This window comes from Nicotiana tabacum, chromosome 11 (assembly GCF_000715075.1).
Source record: "Nicotiana tabacum cultivar K326 chromosome 11, ASM71507v2, whole genome shotgun sequence".
Taxonomy (NCBI): domain Eukaryota; kingdom Viridiplantae; phylum Streptophyta; class Magnoliopsida; order Solanales; family Solanaceae; genus Nicotiana; species Nicotiana tabacum.
Genome location: NC_134090.1, coordinates 96,422,677 through 96,447,025, shown reverse-complemented (window position 1 = coordinate 96,447,025; position 24,349 = coordinate 96,422,677). Strand labels below are relative to the sequence as shown.

The window sequence follows — 24,349 nt, the reverse complement described above, 5'->3', positions numbered from 1 at the left end:
GTACCCCCATAGCATGTTGCCCCTTCCCGTAAATTTCTACTTAGTTTTTATTACCTGTTACTCTGTTAGTATACTGATTAACTGCACAGGTTTATAATGTTTGTCGTGTCCTAGCCTTGTCACTACTTCGCCGAGGTTAGGGTCGACACTTATCAGTACATGGGGTCGGTTGTACTGATACTGCACTCCGCACTTTCTATGTAGATCTCGGTGCTGGACTGTGTGAGTAGAGTTGGGTGGATGCCTTCAGTCCAATGGAGACCCGAGGTAGTCCTGCAGGCGTCCGCAGGCCTTGGCGTCCCGTTCTATCATATTTCTTTTCTGTTTATCTACATTCGAAACAGATGTACATTTTTTTGTTCAGACCATTGTTGTAGTATTCGTAGATCGTCCGTGAGTTGTGACACCAGTTCTGGGTGGAGTTTTATTACGGTTACGTTATTTGTATTAAGATAATCTGTTAAATTCTGTACTTCCGCATTTATTCCGCTGATTTACTTTTGTTTGCTTGTAAGCTGTTAAAAGATAAAGGAAAAAAGTAAAATAATTGGTAATATTGGCTTGCTTAGCGGGTACAATGTTGGCGCTATCACGGTCCCAACGGTGGAAAATTCGGGCCGTGACATGAAGGTCTATTCCTGATATCTACAATTCTATCATATCTTTGTCATAGAAATAGTAGGTCGTCTTCATTGAAGCATCTGAAAGTACATAAGAAAATGAGATAGTTCACTGCACATGCCATATAAAGTCATCATGGACTAGATTCTTGAACGATTTGTGAAAGTCAATCAAGGATGAGCTCGGGTTCAACTTTGGCACGACCATGGCTTTTGAAGGTAAGATGCCAAATGACCATACATATCGCAATTTGAATTCATCAAACACAAGATATGATTTCTGTCACAAAAAGCGTACAGGTTTAAAAGTTTACTGCGGTTAGATCAACTTCAAGAGTTTTCTGTTGACAGTCTGAAAAGAGTCATGTCATGAAATTCATATATATTGCAAGTCTATGAGTTTACATTCTAAGGAGCAAACAGATTGAAACTCCGGTACACCTAGCTCAAGAAACATTTTATTTTCCGCCAAAAGTACGCGAATCTGAATGTTTACTGCAGTTAGGCTGACTTCAAGAATTTTGTGTTGACAGCCCAAAAAGAATTTTGCTATGAAATTCATATGCGTTGTATGTCACGCCCCAACTTTGGGGAGCACAACTGGCGCTCGACCGAGACATCCCAATCAAGCAACCCTACTTGATACCTTCTACCCAACCTTAACCATGAACAATTTAAGAATGAGTAACAGGAAATAGACATGAGAAGAGTAAAGTGTACCACATCCTTTATCCATTACTTATAGAAGCTTCATTTACAATTTCTAAAATATTACAAGTTTATAATTATGAAGGGAAAAACATGTTTGGAAACTACAACATTTCCTGTTCATTACCCCAAACCGAACACCACCCACAGCCTGTCTACGGAGCATCTAAGTATAACAAAAGAGTAGTATGAAAGCGCAGGTGACAAGGCCCCGGCTATACCTCAAAACACAATATGCAAAATCAAATGTCATAAGGCCCCGAAGTAGAATAGGGCTCACCAAGTCTGCTGAGTAGAGGGTAGCAGGTAACGAGGATCAGAACCGCCTATTAAGGAACCACCTACATCCAATAATGATGCAGCGCCCCTAGCAAAAAGGATGTTAGTACATATGGAAAATTACTAGTACGCAAAGCTAAATACCCTCTCATGAAATAGAATTCCAATATAAAAAGGGGATATTCAAGAAATTAGCAAGGAACAACCAATGAAATCCAAATGCCAAGTTAAAACATAACAATTTTCAGAAGAAAAATTAACATATTAGGTTGGGAGATCATTAGCCTCCGATCATCACACCATGCAAGAGACATGGAGTCCGATCACAGCTCGATCGGCTGATCCATCTCCACACTAATGAATTTGGATCGACATGGTTATGCGAATAAAATACAAACATAAGAAGGAGGAACCACCATGCATGCGACATGGCGTCAGATCACCACCCGATCGGCTAGATCGTCTCCCAACGTATGCCATGTGAGTCGACATCTAATCCAATGCCAGTAATAATCTCATCCCAATTAAGGGGAATAATCTAAACAAATCAATCACATCCCAACTAAAGGAAATAATCTCAACATAGCAATTTCCTACACCGGCACGTGTAGTTTCGGGCGTGGGCCCTTACAACCCACCCTTCCCCAGCTCGCTAATGATACTCCCAAAAATATATTTTTTGTGTACAACAGAAATAAAAATATAAATGCATTCCCCTCATAACCTTCCATATCATATATAGCTTCATTAGTAGTTTTAACCACTCACAACATCATTATTTCATTGGCCCTCTTGGCCATACATAGAGTTCTTCATTCATGGCACGATGGCCGTACTTCATACTTCACACTTTCATTTCTCTACATTCAAGGATCATTATCATAAACAACAACCTATAAAATATTCCGTTAATCATGAATTTAAGATCATTAGTAATTGAGGCTTTAAATACAGTGGATTTCTTTCCAAAGAATTGATCATAATGACTGGTAACTGAAGCACAAGTTAAAATCATATACAGTTAACACACCTTTTATTCTTGAAATATTCCTCCCCCAAAGGGAAATATACAGTTTGAACTCATGAGTACATAAAAGGTCAAAACACCTTGGAAATACTTTCAAAGGAGAGCATGATAATTTATAACTGAAACATGGATTCATATCATATGCATTAGCCATAATAACCATATTTGAACATCTTCCCACAAAGGGGGAGCATAATATGATAAAGGAAATTTGAACATGGCTCTAGTACATAAGCATTTAGGAAAATTAATTATCGGAAGCAATTCAAAACAGTTGGAACAAGAGTTTGAACAAACCATATTTGGAACTTACGAGGAACGCATGGATTCCGATTCTAGAAAGGGAGTTTAGCCAACATACCTTACTTGAGCTTTACTTAGATTACTACAACGTCCCAATAGTTCTAGCAATTTCAATCTATAGGAAGATAGAGAAAATCGAACAATAATTAGAAGAATTCTCATGATATAAGTCTCTTGGGAATTTCGTCAAACACCTACTATGCAAAATCGAATGCAAGGATCTATAGTGGTAATCCCTTCCTTCCTCAACCAATTTCAACAAGAATCTACCCGAAATAGTTCCACAACCCCACATACTATCTCCTATTAGCACATGCATGGCCTATTTCCAACTCCACAACCTACTTAGACCCATAAAAAATTGTATGAAAGCTTAGGAGAAGGACTTACCCAGATAGTTAATAGCCTGACGAGTAACTTCCTTGATTCTTGAAGATTGGGTCAAGAATGGATGAGAAGAATTGATAGATCTTCTTCCTCTTTCTCTAAGATACTCTCTTCTCTCTAAAACATTAGGTTTTTGCCTTCAAACGAGCCCCAATAAATTTTAATCAAAATGGGGTCGGATTATAAAATGCACAAAATAAACCCTCAGAATTCAACTCTTCGGTCAACAATAGGCATGGCAGAACAGGTATGCGGTCCGCATAAGGGACCACAAAATCATCCTCTAAAGCTGGGTTGGTCGGGCCAAATTTGCGATAGGTGTGTGGTCCGCAAACCAGTTATGTGGCCACGAAATGGATCGCAGAATCACCATCCGAAATTTCTCATGTTGAATCTACAATGAAAGTACAGACCGCAAAACGGAAATGAGATCGCATAACGGACCACAAAATGGATTTGCGGTCGTGAGACCGTAGAATTGCCTCCTTCTGCAAAACTTTCCACCAATTCCCTCAATGCATTCTACAACTCAAAAAAAAAAAATTATCTACAACATTCCAGCTCGTTAGCCTACCCATGCACCATACAACTTTAATTCTTTCACAAAATATTACGGGGCCTTACATTGTAGTCTCTGAGTTTAATTTCTAATGGAGCAAGCGGATTTTCATTCTGCTCAAGATTCCTAGCAAATCTAGCTCAAGATCCCCAGCTCAAGATACATTTTGTTGCAAATCTAAAAGCTTACTACAGTTAGGCTGACTTCAAGAATTTTATGTTGTCATCCCAAAAGGAGTTTTGCTATGACATTCATATGTGTTGTAGGTCTCTGATTTTACTTTCTAACGGGGCAAACAAATTTTGATTCTGACACTCCTAGCTCAAGATACAATTTTTTCGTCGAAACGCGAATCTGAAAGTTTATCTCAGTAAGGTCGACTTCAAGAATTTTCTGCTGACAACCGACATGAGCTATGATATGAAATTTATATGTATTAAAGGTATCTAAGTTTACTTCCTAATAGCGTAGACAGATCACAATACTGATACTCCTAACTCGGGATATGAATGTTTTTATGCAGAAAGTATGCAAACCTGTAAAGTTACTACAGCTGGAACAAATTCAAGAAACTATTGCAACTAATCCTGAAGGAATTTTGATTTAAAATTTTGACGCGAGCCTGCGATATAAGTGTGGTTTCAGGTGCATAAAACAGATTTCGGGTTGCACTCGCCTATACCAAGATAAGGTTAGTTCAAAAAGAGTGGCCAAATCTGTGAAATGAGCGAGTCATGTCTAGGGGTCAACTTTAGAAATTAATTCTGGTTGGTTTATAAGGATATTCAATATGATACTTTTACATGTTGCAGCACTTTTTACCTAGTTTATGTGGGTCTCGCAATTTTAGCACTCCTAACTTAAGTTATGGATTTTTTCACTAGAGCGCCCAAAGCTGTAAAACATATGTACCTGACTCAGAGATCAACTTCAGAAACTATCTCGGACCAATACAGAAGGAATTTCGAGATGAAATTCGGATATGTCATTTCCACTGAAGTTTAGTTACTTCTCAATCAAGCGAATTCTTGTTTGAACTTATTCACACTAAAATGTGAATTTCTAACCGCAGGCGCACAAAGTGACTGACACATGCTATGGTAGAAAGAAACTATGCCGCACGTGAATTTGTTGTATACTTGTTTGTGAACTTGGCGTTGATACCCAATTTTTCCCCAAATATTTTTCAAAACTATTCCTTGGCATCAATTAGTATTTTTCACACAATTTCTGCATTTTTAAAATATTTTTCATTTATCCCATCATTTTATTTACAAAACAATCATTGATTGCACCACAAATTTTTTTATATAATAATTTTGTGGCTTAATTTTATCATTAGCATTTGTACTAAGTTTCAATTATTGCACAAATAGCCACATTTTTATTTTTAAGTTGCAATTGTAATTACTTTGCAATTATAGCCTATGCATGCATTATTACATTATGTTGCCAAAAAATAGCCTTTCATATTTTTAAATATTAAGTAATTATTTTAAAATATTTCCAGGTATGAATATCATTTTTTACAGCCTATTAGTTATTTTTAAAAATTATTTTATCAGTTAAATATGATATTTAACAAATGACCCTCTTATTTTCGGATTTAGCCTAATTACCTACCCCAATTTTAACCCCAATTCAATTAAACCAGCCCAAACCTATAATATCCAAACCGACTCCAAATCCTTTCAATCTTGATCGTTAATCATAGAGATCAACGACCACCATTGCCCCTTTCCTTTTTAGTTCCAAATAACCCCCCAAACACAACCATTCTCACCAAACAACCGCCCTGAAACCCTCTCCTCTCCGTTCTTTCTGAGACTTAAACCTAATCCTAGCCACCGCCACCCAAAACCATCCTTAATCCCTTTGATCCCTGTCCGATCTATGGCTTCCCATGGTTGTACGAGGCCTCTACTTATCTCCTATCTCCCTTGGTCGCTCGATTGTGTGATTTCGTTGAAAGACTTTGAAGAGATCTGGTCCAGATCTCGTTTAAGCTCTTCAAAAGCCCGTTTATGGTCCGTGAATGATTTCTATCAAAGTCTCACGGTTCAAATCCTTGATTCAAAGGCCAGATTCTCTTTACCCTTTCTCCTTTCTTCAAGAAACCTAATGTTTGGACTTGAATCGGTTCAGATCTCCGTAGATCTGGAACGATCCTGAGTTCATCGCTGATTTTCCTAAAAAAATCCCTTATTTTTTTACTGGTTAATCGATTTCTGAACATTTTTGTTATATTAGGGGTTTGTTTTCTTGTTGTTTGTTGGTCGAACCTCTGGGTATCTGAAGCATTTTCAAACTTCCATGGCTATTCTTTTGGGTTCTTTCACTTCTTTACTACTAACCGATTTTAAACACTACAATACTTCAGGTTTTGACTTCTATGATTTCTGTTTGTTCGAATCTTTGTGTGTTGACATGCTTTCAAGTTTTTCTTCTTTAAGTGTTTTCAAATTAGGGTTTCGAATTATTTTCCGTCTAATTTCTCTGTGTTCCTAAAAGTTTTACTCAACCTATTTGTTTATGGGAATTGATACATTCTTTCCAGAATTGTTGAGTGATTTGCTTCGTTAAAAATTCGTGTGCATGATTCTTGGTTATTTCCATGTTTATGACCTTAACTAATCATTCTTGCCTTATTTGACCGTTGTATATTTTCTGATTCTTTACATGATTCCTTAATTAAACCCTTTACTATTTTATTCTGAAGTTCTTTATTTTGGTTTGATTTGAACTCCTTTCCTTAATAAGGCCTCTGACTCTTACTTCTTTACTCATTCTGATTAAACCTCTTGCCTTAATTAGTTCCTATCATTATCGCTGGCTAATTTTCTTTAATTAAAGGAGAAGACTATGCTGAATCTTTGTGTGATTGATTCTGAAATCCCTTAATTGCTTATTATTGATTGTTTTACCTTATTTGCTCTACTCTTGAACTACTATATAAACTCTTTATTTTAACTTCTTAGACACGAACATTAGTTCATCAACTACTCTTACACTCTAAAAGGTTCTCTGTTCTTCCTACTACTTGTGATATTCACCAGTCTATCTAGCTGTAAGCCAAAGCTAGAAATTGCACAACACCTGTCTTACATCTTGCGTTCTCTTTCCCTAACTGGTATGCTTCTGATTAAGTTTTAGAATCTAAACCCATGTATTTATTTACTGTCTTAGTTCATCAGTCCTTAGTTCATTCCTGCTTCTGTTTATTGCTTATCTAGCATGCCTAATACACTTTGTTCAATACCTGATTAGCATGTTTCAACTTATTTTCCTATCTACTATTTATCTAACATGCCTAAATACTGCCTTGATCAAATAGGTGATTAGCATGTCTCCACTTTACTTGTCTGTTTTATATCTCGTTCAACATGTCTTACACTGTCTTACTCCTTATGTGATTAGCTTGTTTGCCTGACTACTATTTATCTAGCATGCCTAAACTTTGTGTGTGATTAGCATGTCTACACTTGTTGATACTTGCCTAGCCTGTCCATTTAAGTTCTTGCATGTTCTGCCTTACTCCTGCTAAGTTATCTAGTCTCTCCAGTGTAACTCTAGTTGGGTTGCTTATGTGCCCTCAACATGTTTCTGTTATGATCTTTGCTTCATGTTTCAATGACCTACATTATATCTAACTTATTAGTTTTATATAACCTCTTGAGAACTCTATGCATCGTTGTGATCCACTATACACTAAGGTGTATTCATGAGTCCCTAACCCCTCCCTCCTTGTGTGGAATCTCTTTGCCAAGGTGTTTTCTGAGGTTGTTTGTTCTGTGACTCGTGTTTTGATATCAAATTTTTTTTCATGCTTTTCTAACTGCCGTTTTACCAAACTAGTACTGGCTTTCAAAAAAATCTTTCACTCATAAGACCCTTCTTTATATTCACCAAAACCTTTTCAAAATTATGCACTCTCACTCATTCTTAGGTCATTAAGTCCTGACTCTCTGGTATGTGTACTGCTTAGAGATCCCTGAGGTCTCTCTGAACTCTGGCATATCAGAGTTGGCTCTTCCACACTGCACATAATCAGTTTTTATTTGAGAAAGTCTGGGTGTGAGCACTGCCCGGGATCCTTGAGGTCCTTAGGGAACTCTGACACACCTGGACAAAAATGTGGCAATGAATCTTGGGCATTTAAGACTAGTGAAGGCCTGGTACACCAGGATTTACTTTAGGCCTACTTCAGGCTCTCTATAGCTTAATTTCTATTCTATTTATGTAATTTTTATTCAATCATTATTAATTGTAAACAGATAATGGGGTGACTAGCGAAAAGGGAGGGTAGTTGTATACTGTGGATAAAGTTATGTAGATAACATGCCTATTGGGTTCATTTCGATTCAAATGTGTTTTTGTTAGATAACATGCCTATAAGGTTTATTTTGGTTCAAATATGTTTTGTTAGATAATATGCCTATAGGGTTTTGCTTTGGTTCAAATAAATTCTGCCTGCTTTACTTTACATGATTAGACACCATGCCTATAGGATCTAAAATCAGTTTTAATTAGAAATCATACCTATAGGATCTAAAATCTGTTTTAATTAGAAATCATGTCTATAGGATCTAAAATCAGCTTTAATTACAAAAATCATGCATGTAGGTTCTAAATCAGTTTAATCAATTATCCTACTCGTTTCTTTAATAGCCTTCAGCGTTGTGTTAATTAATATCACTAGAAAGCATGCCTATAGGATAAAGGACTTTAAAAATGTCTCCTCAGAATTGTGATTGCATATACGCATTTAGGCAATCCTTAGGGCATTAAATAATATTGAAACCAGTTCTGTTTATATGTGAAATTATCTGGGCTTAACAAGCTGTAAAACTAGTAGGCAAATTGGTTAGGATTCTGCCACTTTCCTTATGCATATCCTGAATCTATAACATTCATCTAGATACCATGTTCTTAAGATCTTTGAGCTTTCTTCAAAACCTATGTTTTAGACGTGCTGTTTATTTGCCTATATAGATATGGAGGTAAATGTGAGCCTTCTAACTGGTTGTCCTTATTTGCTTGTCCTATATGTTATTTGCCTGCCGCCTAGATTTTTACATTTTATAAACTTTAGGCTATCTAGAACTGTCCAGATTTAAAGGTCCCAAATTCCTCCAGGACCATAAGGAAGGGACGGGTAGCAGAATGTTTAGAGGTCGTAAATTAAACTCGTTTATATAACCACTAAGGGGAGGGTAATGAGTAGTAAAAAGATATGATGACCGCACACTAATGTCACGTATAGCCCCTCATTGAGGAGTGATTATCGGGTATTGCATGAGTGTGATCCTGTAGGCTAATCAACCTAGGACTTCCCTTTCCCAATTCCATGTGTGTTTAAATTTTATTTTCTTTACATACAATTAACCATACTTGCATATTTATAACAATTGTATTTCGATTCGTTGCTTATGTAAAAAAATCAGAATTTAAAGATCAATGCACAATTCTAGTTTGAAAATTAATCACATGACTTGTAAGATAAAAGAAGCTTACATTTATACCATGATTTATAAGAAAAGAAAAGAAAGCTTTTTAAAAACCGGATTTTGGGCTTAGGACCCAGGCCCAAAGTCCTAGGTCCAGATTCATTTTGTGGTTAGTTTTTAACTAGGCCTCAAGTTCAGCCCCACTTTAATCAAAAGATAGCCCCTTCCACCCTTACGGATTGGGGCTCACAACCTGGCCCATTGTACCACTATACTTATGAAAATATTGTTACACTCTTAACAGTAGTTTAAACAAAATTAGAATCTCACTCATTATAATATTTTATACAGAATACAACTTTCTAAAAATCTAGAAATATTACATGGTAACCTATTAAGTACATAAGATACTACTCTAACCACTAATCTATTACAACCCCTATATGATTGATGGACCAATGAACACCTGCCTCTTTTGGACATGACTTATCCATCAAAGTTGGGCCTCTCACATGAACAACACTAGATTTCAGCATGTTAAACAGTAAAAGTTTAGATTCTTAGCCTTTGGACCTGCTGATTTGGCCAACTAGTGACCAAATCTGCAGGTATTGGCTCATGGTTTGCAAACAAATACCTAATGACCTCAAACTAACTATCAATCCACTTATTAACAAAAGAAAAAGGGTATAGAAATGACTTAAAACACAGTTGTTACTCAGAAAAATAGAAGAATACTGAAGAATCATCATTAAAACCATACTACTTTCAGGAGGGAACTTAAGCATCAATGTGTAGACCAAAACTAACCAAACACAGATTATTTCATGCTTAAAATTCAAAGCAATAAAGGAAGAAACTAATCAACTTCATCTCAACACAATCAAATAGTTAACATGTAATTTTTACAACCTTAATTTATATTACCCTTGTAACAAAATATACAGGGAGAATGGTTGAACTCAGTACCTTGAACAACAGCAACCAAAAATCACCAAGTATAAGATGAACAAAACTGGCTGAAAGACTCAAAGGAGACAAAGCAACAACAGCAACCAGACAGGCCAACAACCAATAATCAAAACCAAATTTCAACAGCAGCTAACCAACAATAAAACCCCAAAGAGAAAACCAAGGAAACCTTCACTTTCAAACCATATTTTATAACTTATGAAGGCTAGAAGAAATCAAGGAGTTCTTTGAGTGTTTTTTGCTAAATCAAAGGAAATGAGTTAGCTTCTAAGAACACAACAGCTAAAACTTCTTTTTTTTAGAGAATATTCTTAAGGTTTTTCCAAATCTGATATGTTTTCAGGAATTTTTGTGCAGAGAATGATACTGAATGTGTGTATGTGAATGAGATAATGCTTTTTGTTTCATAGAGTGTTTTAAGATGGCATCAAAAGGACATATTCTAACCTAAATTCTGAATTTTCAGGATAGTACAACATCTTTTTTAACAAAATTGGGACAACTGGCAGCTTTTGATTGGTTCCAGTATTTGTGCTGGCCAAAATTGGGCCAGCTGCCCCAGATTCTAGAAGCTTCCCTTCTAAAAAATCTGATTTCCATTTACCCCATTACCTTCCTAAGTTTTTATCTATTCAATTAACACCCTAGGAGTCTTTAACAATTTACAAACCTAGGCAAACAGAAAACAAACAAACAAATATTTAACAAACGGATTAAAAGCAAACAAAACTTGAAAACTGACAAATAAACCTAAACTCTAAAATAAAACCAATTTTTAATAAACTTTAGATTAATCATGAAATTAAACCTAACCAACAGTTAATTAAAGATGCATTCATACTAAAACATGGTTCAAGAAACAGCAAGAGGATAACCGATACTACCAACTATCTAATGAGCTAAATTAATCATGAACTAAGCCAAATAGTAAACCTTAAATGAAACTTGCATAAACACTGGAATACATCTGAAACCAAAATGACTAAATTGATGCACCCTAAAACAAAATTACTAACTAAACACTTTCAAAGAACAAACAGATTTATAAACTAAAAAAAATCAAATTAGGGAAAACACTGACTCAACATTTGAAGAAAAGAAAAGAGATAAAGAAAGAAAAAGAAATGGAGAGCTAGAGTGATGATACCTTACCAATTGGACTGGAAAACAACAAACGAACTAAGCCTTGAGATCCGTTTCACCCCGATTGACCAAAAGAGGTCTTTTATTTCAAGGGATCCAGTCTTGCATGGCTTTGACCGGATCTCGTTGAAAGAGAAGACTTCTAGAAGCCTAACCTTTGAAGGAAAAATAATAAGGAGCTTGGATTCGGTCAAAACAGAGACCCCTTCTTAGATTTGTAATTCCGGAGTTTTGCAAGGTTATTTGGAAAAATTAGTGAGGTATTTAGGAAGAGGAGGGTAAGGGGTGGCCTGGTGAAATTTTGGGTCGATTTGGAAGGATTATGGTTTTTGTCACGACCCAAATCGATGGGCCGCGACGGGCACCCGACACCTTACTCAACCAAGCACCAACGTAACGTATATTTCTTATCACATCATCATATACACGTAAAATACAAGCCTAATAGGCCAACATAATCATTTATAAACTCAAGACATAGGCCGACAAGGCCATACAATCTTTCACGTACACGCCATATGTCTACAAGACTCTAAGAATACATAAATGCCATAAGGGTCGGGACAGAGTTCCGCCACACTAAACAATACACGTCTAAATAATACTAACCAGACGAGCAACTCCGAAGCAAATGGAGCGCACCAACATCTTCCGTTGAGCTGATAGCGTACTTGGAGGGCTCTCGATCTGTCTATCAGGACCTGCGGGCATGAAACGCAGCGTCCCCAGGCAAAAGGGACGTCAGTACGAATAATGTACCAAGTATGTGAGGCATAGAAGCATAAACAAGAACAGTAATGTAAAGAGAGACAGATGAGATACAACCTGTAACATTTGAGTGCCTCTGGGGGCTACTGATATGAAATGCATAATATATATATATATATACATAAACTTTTTTTTTAAACATTCGCCTCTATGGGCATCATCATCATCATATCGTACCCAGCCTCAAAGAGGACTCGGTAAAAACGTACCCGGCCATCAAAAGGCTTGGTAGAATCATACCCCGCCACGTGGAGCTTGGTAAATCCAACTTATCAGTGGTTGCACAATAGGTGTCGTACCCGGCCGAATATAGCGCGGCTCGGTAGAGTAAAATATATACATATATATTCTGAACCTTCCGGAGTGACGTAAGGTCGATATTTTCCGTACACATTATTATGAATAACTCTTGATCAAGAATCTTATAAGAATCAGAAGTACCAACAACATTGATAACATAAGGATAAGAGAAGCAACATCAACATTAATCGCTCCATAAGAAGGGAAACAATGTAAGTACTGTTAGCTTCTAAGAGTAGAGTATCTTTGGGAGCTCGTTCATTACGTTATGTACAATCGGAGTTGTGCAAAATAAGGAAATGAATAGTAGTAGGAGATAAAAGACGATGAAGCATAAGTTAATGACCTAAATCTTCAAAATTATATTAGATACCTTAGTATCTGATCATTGTCATGGCTAAGTTGTGATCCTAAATAGATGGGACCACACAGATTGCTATTAAACTATGTCCATGAGACAAGCATAATAGATGCTATGGAAATCTCTTACAACAATCATGTACCAAAGGCCATAAGACATAGTGGAACTCCAAGAGAAAACGAACATAATAAATTTCAAAGCCAATGTCTTCATATGTGCAAGTAGATAACCTTTATTAAAAATGCAGTACGGATGGAAATGGACTATGTTGCTCGTTTAATTTGTATCGTACAGATCATGCCAGAATGAAAAAAGGACATAGCCTTAACATACCTGGAGTAGGAACAATTCCGTATATTTATCCCGTTGGAAACCTTCGTGGAGTAAACTTAGACCCAAAAATTAGATTTAGGCTTCTGTGTTTTCAAACTTGTAGAACGAAATTGGCCTGATTTTTCTGAAAATTTGGACGAAAATTGCTTCAATTGAAGCTTTTGTTTGAAAATGGAAATGCTTCTGCTTTTTAATTATTCTTGGCATCTAAAGTCAAAAGCAGATTGATAAAGAGACCAAAGAAAATGATTTTGTCTTGCTTTTCAATTTTCAAGATTTGTACGTGTAGATAGGGAATCTCATGCCTAATGACTCATCAAGATTTTGTTTCCACTTTGGCTTAGATTAGTGCCAAGCGACAGCCCAAAAAGGATATTTATCCACTTAATACTAATTAATTAGACAATGTCTCGTTACCCGGTAGTTAATCAATTACCCGCAAAATTTGAAAATTATTCCCACTTACTTAAAAGATTACTCTCTTTTAACATACCTTGTACACCTTAGTAGCATGACCATGTAGTACCTTGTATGGTACTAGTTCATAAATATCGGGTATTTTAACTCGGGCCGTATTTTATTCCAAAATACCAAACTTTGACAAAAATTTGTTTTCTTAGACTTGCTCCCCCTTTCACCTTCATGAATTTACTAATCACTTGTAAAATAGTATAATCCTTATAATTCCCAAATAATCTTTTCCTTGGACTGATGTCAATTATCTTACAACAAATTCAATGTAAAATATTGTAGGGTGTAACACCGTCGTAACTTATTACCACATAACATAACATTGTCGTAATATAATACTGCGGGACATAATATTGACGTAATGTTGCAGGATGTAACATCATTCCCCCCTTTGGAACATTCGTCCTCGAATGTTGACTGACGTTCTTATCATTTTCGTAACGTACAACTCTTGTGAATACATTAATACTCTTCTTGTCATTCAAGCAGTTGCTCTGTGAATAAATTCCAAGTTTAGGGTATTCACCCCTTTAGTCCTTTTTGCTCGATACTTTGTAGAACTTGCGAATATGGCCATATCTTATTTCATATATCTAGTTACCCATTCACATGACTTTACTGCATTTACGTGGGTTATACTATGCCATAATTTTCACTTCAACCTACCTTTACTGAGGTACGTCTACCAAACTCCCAGTTACTTTTGTTGCATATCTCTTAGGTATAAATATCAATCCTTTAATGCTCCTTCATTACCGTCCGTCTTAAGAACGGCGGCCTAATCTCATCTCATACTTGTGAATTTTGTCCATCCATTATTTATTTGCCTCAATATTAATCTACAATATACCACTATACCACTGATAACTTGACCTTTTAGGTGTAACACTGTCGTTAGGGCCCATGTCTCATCAGGACATCTGAAATGATTAAACTGATCCACATGGGGTTATACCAGGCGTTTATAACTGTATCTCATATCATCCCAACGTGATTCATCTTATGTGGGTATTTTAATCATGTGTAATTCATGAAATCCTCTTCAAATCTTTACTCAATCGAAGGCCCAAACTTCATCCTTTATCTTTCGCAAATATACCTTCATTTTGTTACCAGGGTAGCATTCTATCTCGTCTAAATGTTATTAGTCTTAGACTCTTTTGAGTTCATTCGGGTTATACTGAGCTTTCTATAACTTAGAGAAACCATTATCTCTCTTGTTTCCATGGACATAATCCTGAGGACTTTATCCATTCTCATCACCTTCCCACTTGCCTTTTCTTATCCTTATTCTTGTCTTCGAGAACTCTGTCTCTTTACCATTCCTTATCTTGCGACCTACACATATATGTTTATACTACTCGTAACTTTTATTCAACTTGCTTGCACCATTGATTTCCTTATGTTATTCTAGATATCAGGCAAAACATTACATCATTTCTCACTTTTCTTTACTCTCTTAATTAGGTTTCTCGATACCGAGAAACCATAAGCTGTGAGATATGCCACTATCATTCCTGGATATTGAATCCCAACACATCTAGCCTTTTATCCGATGTATGGACTATTCACATATTCTGCCTTTGAGTATCTCACACGCTGTTTACCTCTACCTTCTTACCTTAAAATCTCACATTGTATCTTCTATCTCTTTCATGACCTTCCTTCCACATAGGTACAATTCACGTCTATACTTGAAGCTCTATTATAATTTTTACACCTTTGGTGCATACACAATCCGGTGGGAGCTTCGTACTGACTTTTGATGAGGCTGGTACTCTTCAGTTGGCTTCATCATAGAGCAATTATAAAATGTCACTATTGTACTATCTTTCTTATACTTCTGCTACTTAAGAGTGATCCGGAGGTCTATAATTCGTTTGGTCCTCCTATTTTGCTTAGTCGATGTAACTCTTTCATCTCCTCTTTTTTCTGATCAGCCTCTATGTAGGCTTAAGATATCTTCTAACATGCTGCTTCTGGTATTAGTTATTTTGTTTATCCTTTCATGGGCATTGAGGAATATGCATGATACAATCCTTTAACAATTTAATCCTTTGTTTATGACCTAGGCTCTTTTAACGTATACCAAAATCTTCTACGGCTGTATATGCTGCATATATAAAACTCCAAACCCTTAGGTGAGTTCGTAATGTAACTAACTCTGGATCATTGATCGAGTAATTCCCCCTTTTTTTCCATCTTAGCTCTCCTTAAACATAAGCTATTATTTTTCCTGATCTTTCTGCCCCGTTGTTGCGTCCATACTTAGCTTATCCTAGTGCCCATATATATTGAAATTCCATACAACGCATATGATCCTAAATATTACTTCTGATTTTACTCCTTGTTTATTAGCCACTGTAGGTGCCACTTTCTTAGGGAGTACATATAATTTTATTTTGAGACTGTTGTCACACGACCATTTCCTCTTTAGGTCGTTGTGCTAAGGTTGAAATCTTCTTCCTTATTTCAGCTAGTCTTTCATCGTAGTACTTAGGGAAGACCCTCTAACGCTTGTAAAGATGTGAGCTTATTATATCGTATTTCCGGTAGATTTTTTTTTATGTTCATGCTCACTTGTAATTATCCTTAGTTACTTACCTCCATACTCATCTGCTCGTACGGCTGCTTCTAAACTGATGTTTTGACTGTCTTCCTAGTGGAACTGTCTTTTACTTCTGTAACACTCATACGGTACCTTTAACTACCCCAACTCCTATTTGAATATTTCTCAAGTATTATAATGATATTCCCCGAGGCTGAATTCTCCATGTTGGGTTCTGTTATGTGTATTTTACACGATCTGATGACTCGTCTGTAACTTCATGTTTAGCCATAACTGGGATCCTAACCAATTACTAACTACTCGTTGGCCCATTCTCATGTCAATATTCCTCGTAATCTTTCTTGTGTTATTTCCTTTGTCTTAACTTGCGTCTCGCACTGGCTCCAGATTTACTAATAACAGCTCGGATAGGAACCTTTACTCCCTCTCTTTGACGTCATGCTTGCACAATATTCTTGAATCGTAGCGTATCTATAAGATTTGAATAAGTGTCATCTCATTCATGTTTCATTTATCACATTCTTCCTTTATCATTCCATAGTCACTAGAACTACTTAATTCTGACTTAATGCCACATCACTCCATATTCCCCCCTTTAGGGGTGTACTAAAAGTTGAAGCCACGAGGATCTACCTATAGATGTTTTACCTCTTCATCTTTGGTGTCGTTTCTCAATATCAATGATCCTTACTCGCCTTACGGCAATTCTTCTGTACCAAGGATGACAAATTCCCTTACTCGCGAGGGTTACACTTAGCGTAACTGGCACATACAGTCTCTTAAACTTAACTTTGCTTACATTGCTTGCTCTAGGGAAGCGTCTCCCTGAATGACTATTCTCTGAATTCATTGTGAATTTTCTTCTGTGGTCCCTTCTATTATCGCCGGAACGAAATCCAAAATTCCCATGACGCTTAGTACTTTCCAATCTTTCAGTCCATAATTCATATTTAGTTTATCTTGTTTACCAGTCCATACTAATTTCTGTTACTCTGGTGATTAACTCTCCCCTCTGGTAGTCGTGTTGGAGTCTCGAACTTATTTCTTGATATGAGGATATAACCTTATGGTCTATACTATTTCCTTGTCTTAAGGACCATCACCTTTCGTCTCTTTCTTCATTTGACTATAGGTTCTGTAACACTCTACCGTTTGCATCCATGTATCACACCTTATTTATAATGCTTCCTTATCTCTCTTCTCATTATTCTACTAATATTTCTGCATATCCCTTTTCTTGTGAAAACTTCAATACGACATTCTCAAGTTACTTCACGTTCTCGCTTTACTAGGGACACGAGCCACACTAAGGTAATATTTATTCCATCAAGGCTTATAGTGCATGTCTTTGTATTACTCATATCTGCCTGCGCTATTTTGGAGTGGACCATCTAGGTGTCTTATAAAGAGATCTATTAGCACATTTGCAATATTCTTCGGAAATGTCAACTGACACAATCAATTCATCCATCATATCTTCTTATACTACTTTTGTTAACCCCCATAGGGCATGACTGAGATAGGTGTGGCCAATTGTACGTACATCTGTTATTGTTGAAGGTAACTCAAAATGCTTATATCTTCCTTCCTGAATGATAGTCTTTATTAACTGGGTGCCTCGTACCCTTCTTCACCTTTCTTATTTTTCTTGCTGAAACTTGTGTCTAACTTCCGATTCCGTTATTCTTTTTTTTACCGTAAGAGTGGATAAGTATTCTTGCCATAAAGCTCCTCATCAAGAACCTTATACGTCTTAGCACATACATGATCTACTAAAGATAGTACATTTACGTATCATATGCATAATGAAAAATCGACTTCCTTTTACTCAACTCTTCCACAACTATTTCTCTTCCCAACCTTCTTTCTGGATGTAGGTATCGTCTTATTACAAATAATAAATAAAAAAATAATAATTTTGGAATTTGACTTCTTATAAGTGAGCTCTACCACACGATCTAGAGTAAGAAGAAAGAGTGACAATCCTAAATGTCTTGTAGCCTCCTGCTTATAAGTGTGGTGCACGACACACCCATAAACAAGACTCTACTAGACACGGCTTGTAGACATCCCTAAGAAAGAACTGCTTTGATACCACTTTTGTCACGACCCAAATCGATGGGCCGCGACGGGCACCCGACACCTTACTCAACCAAGCACCAACGTAACGTATATTTCTTATCACATCATCATATACACGTAAAATACAAGCCTAATAGGCCAACATAATCATTTATAAACTCAAGACATAGGCCGACAAGGCCATACAATCTTTCACGTACACGCCGTATGTCTACAAGCCTCTAAGAATACATAAATGCCATAAGGGTCGGGACAGAGTTCCGCCACACTAAACAATACACGTCTAAATAATACTAACCAGACGAGCAACTCCGAAGCAAATGGAGCGCACCAACATCTTCCGTTGAGCTGATAGCGTACTTCGAGGGCTCTCGATCTGTCTATCAGGGCCTGCGGGCATGAAACGCAGCGTCCCCAGGCAAAAGGGACGTCAGTACGAATAATGTACCAAGTATGTGAGGCATAGAAGCATAAACAAGAACAGTAATGTAAAGAGAGACAGATGAGATACAACCTGTAACATTTGAGTGCCTCTGGGGGCTACTGATATGAAATGCATAATATATATATATACATAAACTTTTTTTTTAAACATTCGCCTCTATGGGCATCATCATCATCATATCGTACCCAGCCTCAAAGAGGACTCGGTAAAAACGTACCCGGCCATCAAAAGGCTCGATAGAATCATACCCCGCCACGTGGAGCTTGGTAAATCCAACTGATCAGTGGTTGCACAATAGGTGCCGTACCCGGCCGATTATAGCGCGGCTTGGTAGAGTAAAATATATACATATATATTCTGAACCTTCCGGAGTGACGTAAGGTCGATATTTTTCGTACACATTATTATGAATAACTCTTGATCAAGAATCTTATAAGAATCAGAAGTACCAACAACATTGATAACATAAGGATAAGAGAAGCAACATCAACATTAATCGCTCCATAAGAAGGGAAACAATGTAAGTACTGTTAGCTTCTAAGAGTAGAGTATCTTTGGGAGCTCGTTCATTACGTTATGTACAATCTGAGTTGTGCAAAATAAGGAAATGAATAGTAGTAGGAGATAAAAGACGATGAAGCATAAGTTAATGACCTAAATCTTCAAAATTATATTAGATACCTTAGTATCTGATCATTGTCATGGCTAAGTTGTGATCCTAAATATATGGGACCACACAGATTGCTATTAAACTATGTCCATGAGACAAGCATAATAGATGCTATGGAAATCTCTTACAACAAATCATGTACCAAAGGCCATAAGACATAGTGGAACTCCAAGAGAAAAAGAACATAATAAATTTCAAAGCCAATGTCTTCATATGTAGATAACCTTTATTAAAAATGCAGTACGGATGGAAATGGACTATGTTGCTCGTTTAATTTGTATCGTACAGATCATGCCAGAATGAAAAAAGGACATAGCCTTAACATACCTGGAGTAGGAACAATTCCGTATATTTATCCCGTTGGAAACCTTCGTGGAGTAAACTTAGACCCAAAAATTAGATTTAGGCTTCTGTGTTTTCAAACTTGTAGAACGAAATTGGCCTGATTTTTCTGAAAATTTGGACGAAAATTGCTTCAATTGAAGCTTTTGTTTGAAAATGGAAATGCTTCTGCTTTTTAATTATTCTTGGCATCTAAAGTCAAAAGCAGATTGATAAAGAGACCAAAGAAAATGATTTTGTCTTGCTTTTCAATTTTCAAGATTTGTACGTGTAGATAGGGAATCTCATGCCTAATGACTCATCAAGATTTTGTTTCCACTTTGGCTTAGATTAGTGCCAAGCGACAGCCCAAAAAGGATATTTATCCACTTAATACTAATTAATTAGATAATGTCTCGTTACCCGGTAGTTAATCAATTACCCGCAAAATTTGAAAATTATTCCCACTTACTTAAAAGATTACTCTCTTTTAACATACCTTGTACACCTTAGTAGCATGGCCATGTAGTACCTTGTATGGTACTAGTTCATAAATATCGGGTATTTTAACTCGGGCCGTATTTTATTCCAAAATACCAAACTTTGACAAAAAATTGTTTTCTTAGACTTGCTCCCCCTTTCACCTTCATGAATTTACTAATCACTTGTAAAATAGTATAATCCTTATAATTCCCAAATAATCTTTTCTTTGGACTGATGTCAATTATCTTACAACAAATTCAATGTAAAATATTGTAGGGTGTAACACCGTCGTAACTTATTACCACATAACATAACATTGTCGTAATATAATACTGCGGGACATAATATTGACGTAATGTTGCAGGATGTAACAGTTTTTAGGCATCGATTTTAGATTTAAGATTCGAGATGTTTGGTGATGATTCAAAGGAACTGGGTTAGAGATTTGGAAAGGGTAGATGACGGGGGTTCTGGGGTGTTGATTTGGGGAGGTTTGGAGATGGTCTGCCGCTGTGAGGCGATTTCCGGTCGGCAGACCACGGCGGAGATGGAGTAAATTAGGGCGGCTAGGGTTCGGTGGTCTCTAAACTTTGAGAGAAGAAGTGAGTTGGGTTTCAGGGTTTTGGTATGGGGAACCGGGTTTCGAAAAGTTTTATATGGATGTGGAGGTTAGTTCCCATCCGTTCGATCAAATGAGATCAACGGATGAGATTTACTGACCATGGAACGGTGTCATTTGGCTTCAGATGGGGGTCTAGATCGGGTATGGCTGGTTCGGGCTTGGGTTGGAATGTGTTTGGGACAGGTTTAGGCTTAAGAAATGGCCCAAATTAAAAAAATGAATCCCCTTTTCAAATAACCAACTAATTCCCTTTTCTTTTGTTTTTCTTTTTTTCTTTTTCTTTTCTTTTCTTTAATTAATAAAAATCCTAAATTATCCCTAAATTAATCTAAGTTACAAAATTAAACTAATTATCATATTATAAAAATTATAAAAATTACTTGATCCTAAATTAAAAAAGAAAAATCACTAATCTAAAAATTAGAAGGTAAAAATGTAAAATGAGCTATTTTTTGTGATTTTCATTTTTAATACAACGAATAATTAACTAATTAATCCTAAAAATGTAAAAACAATACCTAAATTAAATGCATGGTATTTTTGATATTTTTCATGATTTTTAATTAAATATAAATGTGCACAAAAATGCAAACAATTAATAAAAATCCCACAAAAATCCTATAAAATGGCAAATAATTGGAAGAAATATATTTTTTTTGGATTTTATAGGAGTAATTCATATACGGCAAAAATCACATGCTCACAGCTACCCCTCTTTGCTCGAAAACACGAAGGGTTTTTGGGCAAAGATAAAATGAGCAATTACGAGCGATTTTTACCTGTTTGAACTCCATGGGAAGCATCTTTTGAAAAAGTCTAACCGAATCTTGCTTCGGAGGTTGCCTACATATTCTTGTCTATAAAGGAATCATGTTAGTGTAGTTCTGGAAGTTTTGGTAGCTGGGACTACCCGGAAACTGTGATTTCATTGTTGTTGCTGCAGTTTCTACTTGCTGAGCTCCTTATTACACCAAAATGAAAGATGAGAAGCTAAACTAGCTAAGTCTATCAACTACGATTTACAAGATTCCTATCTATAAACCTTCTAAAGTTTGATCTTGAGTCTTGGCTAGTTCTTCCTGCAGACTCTGATCTGAATCTTGATGCTTGTTAGTTTTAAGTGCTGGTTCATTCTTCTTCAGCTTTTCGGATCAAGGCGGGACAATGCGAAACTTGTGACTTCAATCTTATCTTGGGCAGTCCGTATTTTTTCTCGGCTTCTACACTTAGAGTTCAACTTCTTTTCTTATTTTTTCTTTTCTTTTATTTGAGTTGAGACTTTTTATCTTGGTCATCTCGAACCTTGTGCCTCACGGTGAAAACATGTTTAGGCACCAAAGCAAACAAACGAACGAAATTTTTTGCCCTAGTTTTCACTAGGAAAATTTCGTGAGTTATTCGTAAGAAACGTTTAAACTATTTCTTTATTGAAAGCAATAAATCAGGATTTTGTATCCTTGGGAAAAGAGATTAGGGAGTGGAGCCCTATATCTATAATAAAATCAACCAGGGAGTGGAGACCCTATGTTAGAAAGTGACTAGGGGGTGGAGACCCAATGTCTAAAATAAATTTTACTAGGGAGTGGGGACCCTATGTTGGAAAAGTGACTAGGGAGTGGAGACCCTATATCTAAAATAACTTAAACTAGAGAGTGGAGACCCTATGTTGGAAAAGCGGCTAGGGAGTGGATACCCTATGTCTAAAATAAATTCAACTAAGGAATAAAGACCCTATGTTGGAAAAGCATACTAGAGAGTGGAGACCCTATGTCTAAAATAACTTCAACTAGGGAGTGGAGACCCTATGTTGGAAAAGCAGACTAAGGAGTGGAGACCCTATGTCTAAAATAAATTCAACTAGGGAGTGGAGACCCTACGTTGTAAAAGTAGATTAGGGGGAGGAGACCCTATGTCTAAAGTAAATTCAACTAGGGAGTGGAGACCTATGTTGGAAAAGTGACTAGGGAGTGGAGACCCTATGTCTAAAATAAATTCAACTAGGGAGTGGAGACCCTATGTTGGAAAATCAGACTAGGGAGTGGAGACCCTATGTCTAAAATAAATTCAACTAGGGAGTGGAGACCCTAAGTTAGAAAAGCATACTAGGGGGTGGAGACCCTATGCCTAAAGTAGATTCAACTAGGGAGTGGAGACCTATGTTGGAAAAGTGACTAGGGAGTGGAGACCCTATGTCTAAAATAGATTCAACTAGGGAGTGGAGACCCTATGTTGGAAAAACAGACTAGGGAGTGGAGATCCTATGTCTATAGTAAATTTAACTAGCGAGTTGAGACCCTATGTTGGAAAAGTGACTAGGGAGTGGAGACCCTATGTCTAACATAACTTCAACTAGGGAGTGGAGACCCTATGTTGGAAAACCAGACTCGGGAGTGGAGACCCTATGTCTAAAATAACTTCAACTAGGGAGTGGAGACCCTATGTCTAAAATAACTTCAACTAGGGAGTGAAGACCCTATGTTGGAAAAAACGTAACTAGATATTGGGGACCCTAGGCTACCATATTTTTGAATTTTGTTCTCTTTGTTTTTATTTAAGAAAAATGAGTAAGAATACAAGAAAGAATTTGGAAGAGACTTCCTTTTGGATTGATTATTGCCGCAAAACTGTTTCTAGCTCGTGCGCAATTTCTTTTGGTGGCACCTACTTCTTACAAGGTTGCTTTGGATTGAACCTTTCTCATATTTTCAAACAAAAATAATTGTTAGTTTGAAACGGTAGTTGGTTTTGTGGCCTTGATTGTTTTGATCTCGGCCCAACTCTTTCAATGAAAACCTCTATTGCTCGCTGGCTTTCTAGAGATCGATCTTTCTTCTAAAACCCAGGGGTCTTGAGTTTTCAAAATTTCACATGATGGTTCACCCGTATGGGGCTTTGGCCTTTTCTTCTTATTTTCCTTTATGGGCGCTTGACTTTGGATTTCTTTCCTTTTCAATAATTTTGACTCTGAAGCATCGGCCATCATGGCCAGTCGAGATCGACTTGATGCACCTGTTGAGGCTGGGTGCTTTTCCTTGAATTTGGCTTTTGTTAAGCAGAACCTTGTAAAACTAATTTTTCCATCTTTTCTTTGTATTAGTTTTAGAGAAGGATTAAACCGAAAGGGATTCAAATAAAAGTAAACAAAGTACAGGATAATGAATTTAATAAGAAGTGTCCCTTTCGGGGGGAAGAAAGAAGGACTTATCTGGAGTGCATGCATACTTCAATAGACATGACATACTTCTTGGACTGGATACCCAATCTGCGCAACCATCCAATCTCTCATAAACCCATCATAACTCGTATCTTAAAATCGAGAAATCTTGCCAGGACTTTATCAGTGCCGATGTTTGTAAGGAATTCCTTCTTTTCGATCAATGGCGCCCTTTGCGGGTTTTCGCCAATTGACCTCTCTCGTTTCTCTTCTTATCTTTGCCTTATAGTGCTCTTTGCAAGTTTTCACTAGCAAGACTCTCTCA

General features: G+C 36.8%; 2 long non-coding RNA genes across 2 annotated transcripts; both read right to left on the bottom strand.

Moving 5' to 3' along the window:
* Nucleotides 1-11,832: 11,832 nt before the first annotated feature.
* LOC142166320 (uncharacterized) lies at nucleotides 11,833-16,012 on the bottom strand. Its single transcript, XR_012696654.1, has 2 exons — nucleotides 13,208-16,012; nucleotides 11,833-12,146 (listed from the first exon to the last, which is right to left on the bottom strand). It is a non-coding gene; the product is annotated as an uncharacterized LOC142166320 (long non-coding RNA).
* A 2,393-nt stretch (nucleotides 16,013-18,405) lies between these two features.
* LOC142166538 (uncharacterized) lies at nucleotides 18,406-20,346 on the bottom strand. Its single transcript, XR_012696954.1, has 2 exons — nucleotides 19,772-20,346; nucleotides 18,406-18,719 (listed from the first exon to the last, which is right to left on the bottom strand). It is a non-coding gene; the product is annotated as an uncharacterized LOC142166538 (long non-coding RNA).
* Between the last annotated feature and the right edge of the window lie 4,003 nt (nucleotides 20,347-24,349).